General features: G+C 38.4%; 1 pseudogene; it reads right to left on the bottom strand.

Moving 5' to 3' along the window:
• Nucleotides 1-1,709: 1,709 nt before the first annotated feature.
• On the bottom strand, nucleotides 1,710-6,715 carry LOC134215098 (uncharacterized; annotated as a pseudogene).
• Between the last annotated feature and the right edge of the window lie 2,222 nt (nucleotides 6,716-8,937).

Here is an 8,937-nt window from a genome sequence, read left to right as displayed (position 1 = left end):
CTGCAGGAGTGGATGGAAGGTGTCGTGTATCCCATCTACAAAAAGGAAGGGATTGTAGCAACTACAACGCAATCACATTGCTGAACGCCCCCTACAAGGTACTCTCCCAAATTTTATGCCGCTGACTAACACCAATTGCAAGAGAGTTCGTGTGGCAGTACCAGGCGAGATTTATGGGTGAACGCTCTACCACAGACCAGGTGTTCGCCATACGTCAGGTATTGCAGAAATGCCGCAAATACAAAGTGCCCACACATCATCTATTTATCAATTTCAAAGCCGCATATGATACAATAGATCGGGACCAGTTATGGCAGCTAATGCACGAAAACGGATGTCCGGATAAACTGATACGGTTGATCTAGGCGACGATGGAGCGGGTGATGTGCGTAGTTCGAGTTTCAGGGGCATTCTCAAGTCCCTTCGAAACGCGCAGAGGGTTACGTCAAGGTGATGGTCTTTCGTGTCTGCTATTCAACATCGCTTTGGAGGGAGTAATACGAAGGGCAGGGATTAACACGAGTGGTACGATTTTCACGAAGTCCGTCCAGTTATTTGGTTTCGCCGACGACATTGATATCATGGCACGTAACTTTCAGGATGGAGGATGGAGGAAGCCTACATCAGACTGAAAAGCGAAGCTTAACGGATTGGACTAGTCATCAACACATCGAAGACGAAGTACATGATAGGAAGAGGTTCAATAGAAGACAATGGCAGCCACCCATTGCGAGTTTGCATCGGTGGTGACGAAATCAAGGTGGTAGAAGAATGTGTGTACTTGGGCTCACTGGTGACTGCCGAAAATGATACCAGCAGAGAAATTCGGAGACGCATAGTGGCTGGAAATCGTAAGTACTTTGGACTTTCGCAAGACGCTTCGATCGAATAGAGTTCGCCGCCGTACCAAACTGACTATCTACAAAACGTTTCTGCATACATTTTTCCATACAAACTTCCAACGAGTTAAGCACCGCCCAAACGTTAACCGATTTGGCTGAAATTTTGTCCAGAGCATCAAGGCATCAAATAGAACCGAATAAGAGTGTGGCCCATCAAAAAATTTGAAAAAGTGTTTTTGAGCCACCCTAAGGGGTGCACTTCACAAGTTTGAAAAGCGAGTCACGAAAAAATGATGGACTTCGATACCTAATAAGTCATTCATTTTTCAACCGATTTTCAATGTTTTTACTTTCAATCGATTCGAAAGAAACATGTTTTCATCTATAATTGATTTGAAAGGTTATTTGCCGTGAAGCGTTACGGAGCCGAAGACATGTTTTTCAAAACATTTTTTATATTAATCTTATACAATAATGTTAATTTTAGTGAACCGAAAAACTCGCAGTTTGCTTGAAATCATAACAATTAAATGCTTCCAATCATTTGAAGGTACAAACACGCTGGGTATTTCATTAGATTCGGCCACAAGCTTTATAGTAGCTTCATATTCTACGTTCTACGGGCTCACTAGATAACACCCCAAACCTTGGTTCACTTTTGGTTCATCTTGAAGCGAGAATTTTTCTTTCATTTTCATTTTCATTTATCTAGCAAATCATAATCGTTATTCAAAATATGGCATGTAATTTTCATTTAAATTTTATTTTTAATAACTTCATCTGCGTTTGCTTAATGAAGCCTTAAGATGAGGAAAAGCCAATTTGAGTATACCATCAACACACATCAACACATACATGTCTTGCTCACACAGGCGTAAAAACCTCATTTTTTTAATATTGTATATGCGTTCGTTGAATTACTTTGTTTGCCTAGGTTATTGGTTCTTCATGATTTTTGTTCTGTGTCAATACTATCAAACTCAATGTAAGTTATGTCTTGTAAAAAGGAGTCGAGGCTTCATTCGCGTGATGTCGAGGCTTATGTCCAATCACTATTCACTAAACGCACATCTCTACAGAATAAACCTTGTCGATAGCAACTTATGTAGGTGCGGAGCCGGTTACGATGACATCGATCACGTAGTTTGGTTCTGCTCGGAAAATGACGCCTCCAGAGAGCAATTATTGGATACCCTTGTGGCCCGAGGTAAACAACCCTTCAGGGAAGTAAGAGGTGTATTGGGAGATCGCGATGTGGATTATATGCAGGCCATCTATGCCTTTCTTCGCTCGGCTGATATCAAAGTCTAATGCCCGTGTTTATCTCTTTCTCAGTTTTTTTCTCCGTTCGATTCTGTTTTTCTGTTCCGTGTACCACAAAGCCCTGGCCATCCGGAAGATGCTCCATGCCGAACAAAAATCGAGCACGACGCCACGCAAAACCGTTTCCAACGTCAAATGCCCGGATGAACAGCTGGAATAACCCTAAACCCATACTCCTACCCCGTCCGTCCTGAATTAAGTAATTGTTAACCTTGAGTCACCACGAGTATTATGGTCTACGTCCCCCTTCCCTACTAACTTCCCTAACTAATCATCATAGCTTTGGAGGTACCACCGCTCAACACAAGTAATTTCTGAAATCCGCACAGCGTTCCGAATCCTATATCTTGCGGTAGCCTAAAAAGAATAAAAAAAATAAAACATTGTAGTAACACAACTAATTATAGAAGGCGATCAATGAATCATCTTCATGCTCCGTTTCATACTATTCAAATTGGTTAGGATTCACAATAATAATAAAGTAGACGCGCTTTGCCAATTAACATCCATAGGGGAAGGTGGGTAGACTTGATCCCCGGGGAGACTTGATCACCTCCTGTTTTATCGAGAACTTAAGTAGTTTTGTTCTAGCGTATTTTTTAGTATAGATCCTCTAAACAAATGACCTTTATGTGGTGAGTTATTTTTTGAATTGACAACCTTATTTATTCTGCAGGGCGGTTTGTATGCCTAAAGATTTTTTTATTGGCCAAGCAAAATTTGAACAACTTTTCATAGCAATGCCCAAAGTCTTTCGTTTTTTCACAGCAACAAGCCATGAATATGCTTTTTGATCTGAACTGATGAAAATGTCAACATTCCATCAAAGTTTTGGGATATTTGGATTTGAAGTTATTACCTCAATATGGGGACACTTGATCCTCCGTTAGTCACCCATACAAAAATTTTGCGAAAAAATTCAAAAAAATATAAATCTGTTCTTAGGCTTCTAATTTTTTGTAGAATTGACAGATTTGATGAAGGGTTGGCAGGAAAAATGATTTATTGCGTAGATCTCATAGAAAGGGGATCAAGTCTCCCCAAATTTTAAAATTGCATGTGCTATCGAATTCAATAACAAAAATCGTTCATGTATACGCACAGCAATTCGATAATTCTGCGTATTTTGAAGGGAAAACATTTGAAAAATCTGAGGGCAACTTTCTAATTTTATCAAAGCAACTTCTTGTAGAGGGATCAATTTCCCCCGAATATTTCAAAAGTCGATTTTTGACAGCACTCCAAAAAATCGATTGTGTATCAATAACAACAATAGTTTAAGGACTGTCATACATCAGTAAAATTAAATGCTATATTTCTTAGAGAGTCTGTGTGGAAATCGCGTATGTTTATTTATTTTTGGTTGTGATACATCGGAAATCAGAAAAGGGGATCAAGTCTACCCAGTCTCCCCTATGCTGCATGTTGGTACTATGCGTTATTAGCCCTCCGTAATTAACTTTGGCGCATTGATTGTATCCATTCGAAATATAAGTATCGTCGTGCGGGGCTTCTTTTGGCTCCGGGGCTAATTTGGATTTTTGATTTTCTATAAAAACTAAAAGTAAAAAATATCCTTTTTGAAACAGAAAGTTCTTATCCAACTATCAACAAGACACCCGAATGGTGATAATGGCAGTTTGAGAGTAGTTTACGTTATAATTCTTGTTTCAAAATGTCCAAAGTAGCCCCGATGTGTCGAAAGAAGCCCCGCATAACGGTATGTGAAATCGTTAAAAGTAACTTCCCCCAGGTGGCACCGTCACGTGTAGTCAAATGCAAATCTACAATCCGTATCAGTACTCACATATCGCCGATGAATAGCGTCCGTTCGGGATGGGTCACGTGTAATTGTTCCAATATGAACTCGGACAGCGCGTGACCCGGTTTGCCCAGAACCAGCGCTTTGCGTCCGGTAACATTTTCCAGTAAGTCGATGAAATAGCCGGGCCCTATGACGTCCATTTTTTCACCCAAAGGTATGATGTAATCCGTAGCCCCGGCCAGCAGCAAACAGTCCGGATTGCGGTCGAGGTAGCATTTGGCCTTCATAAGTTGAGTTAGAGAAACGTTGACATCCATATCGACGACGACGTCCCTACTCGGGGTCCGTTGGTGCCAGCGAAGGAGCCGTGTAAAGCTGTACAAAGCTTTGGCAGTGCCGTCATCCGGGATGCGTTCCGTTGGCTAGAATGGGTACGGTATGCAAAGGTTTCACTTTTTTTTGGATAAACGAAACTAAAACTAAATTGTGTTCAATAATAATTTTTCAACGAATCGAACAATATGAGAAAATTAAAAAAGGTGGAACGCAAATAAATCCTAATGCATGGCTACGAGACAGCCCTCAATAGGGAGCATAATCAGTTTTTGTTCTTGCTAACAAAACGATATGAGAGATAGAAGAAATCAACTCCCTGTTCGATCCTTAAGGTCACTCATGACGGAATCCAAGTTTCAAGTCGATACGGAGGTGGCGCACAACTGTCATTTTTGTTGATTTAGCTTTGCTGCGTCGCAGCATGCGTGAAAAAATAAAAATGACAGTTGTGCGTTACTTCCGTATCGAGTGGTGTGCCCCCGAAAACGCGAGCACTTTCAAACTTGGATTACGTCAGGAGTGACCTTAACCTTCAATATTTTCTCAATCACTATGAGAAATAACGATTTGTTTTGCAAAAATAAATCTAATCTAGACCAACATATGAAAAGGGCGTAACAGCTAAAATTTATTCCTTCTGATTCTTTGTCCACATATATAGCTATACTAGTCGACCCGGCAGACGTTGTCCTGCATAGTAGGCGGAAATGCGTGTGTTGTGAACTACTCATGCAAAATTTCCATACGAATGTTATTTTAAGTTTTTCGTGATTTACTTAACCTTGCCCATGATTTCCACATGAGGAAATATCATATAAACCCGTCGGAAACTATAATGAACGTTTCTGCTGAAGGAATGAAAAAAATCCATCCAGCCTTTTTCGAGTTATGCGGATACGAACACAGACCATTTCATTTTTATATATAAGAAGATATGTAGTTGAAGAATCAAAAGGAATAAATTTTGGCTGTTACGCCGTTTTCAAATGTTGGTCTAGTAATGAAGTTGTTTTTTGATTATGGTCATTGTGGTTAACAATGTGTAAAATCCAACACAATACATTATTTTGAGCCTGTTAACATTTATATGAGTAACTTATTTTCGATCAAGTAGAATTTGAAGACTGTTCCTTAATTGTCACCTCTTGAGAAACAGCCTTCAAATTCTACTTGGTCGAAAATGGTTACAAAATTGTAAAAGTAGTGGTTGTGTTTTAGTGAATATATCCTATTTTGTATAAGTTGCATTTTTTGGTTTTATAGAGAACTGTGTTTTGTAATGTATTGAGTGGTGTCAAATTTTGCAACAATGTTGAAAGATAAAACACCGGAGATTCATGAAAATGATAAGGAAACTGTTTGATTGTCAATCTCATTGACACAAACTTATATAATTTTGAATTCATCATCAATTTCGTCAATTCGTTTCGCAAATATGCGGGCCAACTACTAAAAAAAATACTATAAAAAAGAATAGGCCAATATGCAACTCATTCTTTCGTTTTTGTTAAAATGTTAAAATCATTAAATTAACGAATTGGTATTAATAGTTTACTTACCCTATCAAGAACAGTAAACCCAGTGATCTAAGATAATCTTTAAAAACCCCCGATCCTATGCAGTACACAGCATCCTGCATATCGATCGATTTGAGGTACCTAGCCATTGTTAAGCCAGGGTGGACGATATAATATTTTTGGGATTCGACTCCGAGTTTCTGAAATTTTGCCTATATTCCTCCATAGTACGCATACCATTGTTCGAAATAAATGACAATTTCTTCCCGTCCTTCTTCAATTGCAGTGCGTCGTCTACTCCGGCAATCGGGCCAGTGAAGTTCCACACCACACCTGAAAGAACAGACATGAAACGCCTCATTAGTTATTGCTTTAAACAGTGATCTGCAGACTCACCATCACAGTCGGACATGATCCCATCAAACGAATTCAAAAATGCTTTCTTTTCTTCCTTGGACAGATCCAATAGGTGTTTGATCTGGCTTTTATCCATTTTCTGCTAGGATGACGATGCAACGTCTGATGAAATTACAACCAATAAATTATTCGCCAAAAACAAATTCCTCGCTAATGCGCCAGACCACACGCGCAGCACGTGCCAACGGACTACAGAGCTCAGACTACCACGCTGCGAGCACGACAACCGTCCGCACAGATATGAACTACGTTGGCTACTGAAGACGACGCCCTAAGTCTTTTGAGGAGACTCGGCGCTGCGCCACAACCGGGGGCTCGCAATAGTATATAGAAAAGATATAAATTTCCACGCGCTCCCTCATATTTTGCTGTGCGGCCCTCTTGCCATAAAATTTGCCTTCACGTGCCGGACGGATGGTTTACAAAGGAAACATGTCCAAAAATGTCCAATTTCGGATCCGTTGAAAGATAGGACGCTAGGCTTTAGAATGCTTTGTCATCTCGTTCGTGCAAATTTTGCCAACAATCGCGAAATTATCCCGCATAATAAAAAACAACACGTTATATGGTCAGAATCATTATTACGATGCAAGATATAGCTTCACAGTTTACGTTGCGGTTATCAAATACTTTTCGGTTGATTCAACCATAAATACTCGACATAATTACTAAATGTCAATAAATAACATCCTGTCCATAAAATGTTTTATATTTCCTGCATTATATGTCAACATTGATATCAAATTGAGATAGAAGACATTACATTCTGAACAAATACTTATGAATGGAGATTGCTTTCTGGAAAGGGTGAATTTATTTTTAACTTCAATTTTTTTACCTATTTATTTTACAGATTCTTATACTTCTTAACATCATCTTTTCTTAGTTTCTTTTACTTCCTTAGGGAACATCCATAAATTACGTAATGCTTAGAGGGGGAGGGGGAGTTGAGTTAAGTGTGACTGTGTCGGGAAGAGGTTATATGGAATGCGGTGAACACAGCGCCTCAACAGATTATGTCGAAACTACAGCGCCGCCACACTGGGTATTTTCAAAGGTAAAGGCTCGAAATTCAATTACTCCAACTGACGCTGCAGAATTTCCAGATAGTTTATGTTCCTTGAAGGGAAAAAGTGCGATTAATCTATTGCGCGGGGTTTCATGCTGGTAAGATCACTTTAAAGAACTCATTTTGCCTCAATTCCCTCGAAATCACAATATTTCTGCTATGCCTCGAGTTGACGCTGATATTTCTTCAATAAATATATATTTCCTGAAGGGAAAAAGAGCGATGAATCGGTCAGACCACTTTAGAGTGCCCATTTTGCCCCAATTCTCTAAAAAATTGCAATTATTCCACAATACCTTAAAAATAAAATATTTTATATATGCTTGGAAGTTCCGCTGGTAACTTATCTATAAATATAATCTTCAAAAAAAAAAAATCAGGAAATATTTTGTTTGTGACTTGTGGAAAAAGGAATGAGCCTTTTTGTAGTATGACCAGCATAGTCAGACAGAGTCAGACTACAAAAAAGGCTCATTCAGCCCAAAATTAACAATGATTCACGTATGCTTGTTTCCGGCTACGAATTGCTTGATTAGAAAATAAAAGAAAACATAATGCCGTTTGGCATAATGGTCATTTGGCAAAATCCCGAGCAAAGTCTGACAACATAATGAGAGCATATAGAAAACATATTTTGATATTGATATCAAATTGAAATCATTATCTGTTTTCAAATATGTGCACAGCCTTATGTGCCGATACCTTCCTAAAACAGTTTTTAATATTGATGGTTCAAGTTAGTATGGGAAAAACTTTTTTAATTTTTTTTTGATGGGCCACTCTCTTATTCAGTTCTATTTGATGCCCTGGTGCTCTGGATAAAATTTCAGCCAAATCGGTCAACGTTTGGGCAGTGCTAAACTCGTTGGAAGTTTATATGCAAAAATGTATACAGAAATATCAAAAAACAGTGATTTGCAGTTGGACGGCACAACTTACGATGAATAACGGCAAGATCATTCAGATCTTGAAGAATTCAATACAGAATACAATGCAGAAAACCGCGAAGAGATTAGATGTCCCTTAGACACCTCGACACTCGTGACTAGTGCACGAATCGAGATCTAAGTTTCAATTAATTAACTTCTTGAGAAAAAAAACAAGAGTGAACAGTTAAATAATCCGTCGCAGTAAAATCAAAATCGGAGTTAGAGTCTCTAGATAAGTATCGAAAAAAAGTGTTAGAATCTTTGGTAAAGACATTGTCATACGGCAAATAGAATTTTTATCACCAGGGTTCATAAGAGACCCCAAATCTTGATTCATTTTTGGTTTCATCTTAAAGCGAGTTTTTTTTTTCATAATTCTTTATGCATTGTTATCTAACAAATTACAATCGTTGCTCAAAACATGGCTATTATTAACCATCTCCATATTATCAGAATGCATTCGATCAATTTAATTATTGTTGATTCAAGTCTTCTAAAGTAATGTGAAATACCAAAATATTGATCAATCGTTTTCAATTTTAAAATTTGAGCAAAGCTTATAACATGAGGATCTAATATTCCATGTAGGAAAAGAGTGGAAAGTGGAAAGAACCCTGTCGGAACAAGTGTCCATTATAGGGAATAAAAAGATTATATTGATACATAATGATGGGATCGATTTCGGTACAAATCAGTTTCCTGACTTGAGATCATATTGTTTGAACTAGTTTTAGTTAAT

Source organism: Armigeres subalbatus, chromosome 2 (genome assembly GCF_024139115.2).
Source record: "Armigeres subalbatus isolate Guangzhou_Male chromosome 2, GZ_Asu_2, whole genome shotgun sequence".
Taxonomy (NCBI): Eukaryota; Metazoa; Arthropoda; class Insecta; order Diptera; family Culicidae; genus Armigeres; species Armigeres subalbatus.
Note: the sequence above shows the minus strand (reverse complement) of the source record. Positions and strands in the feature narration are given on the sequence as shown.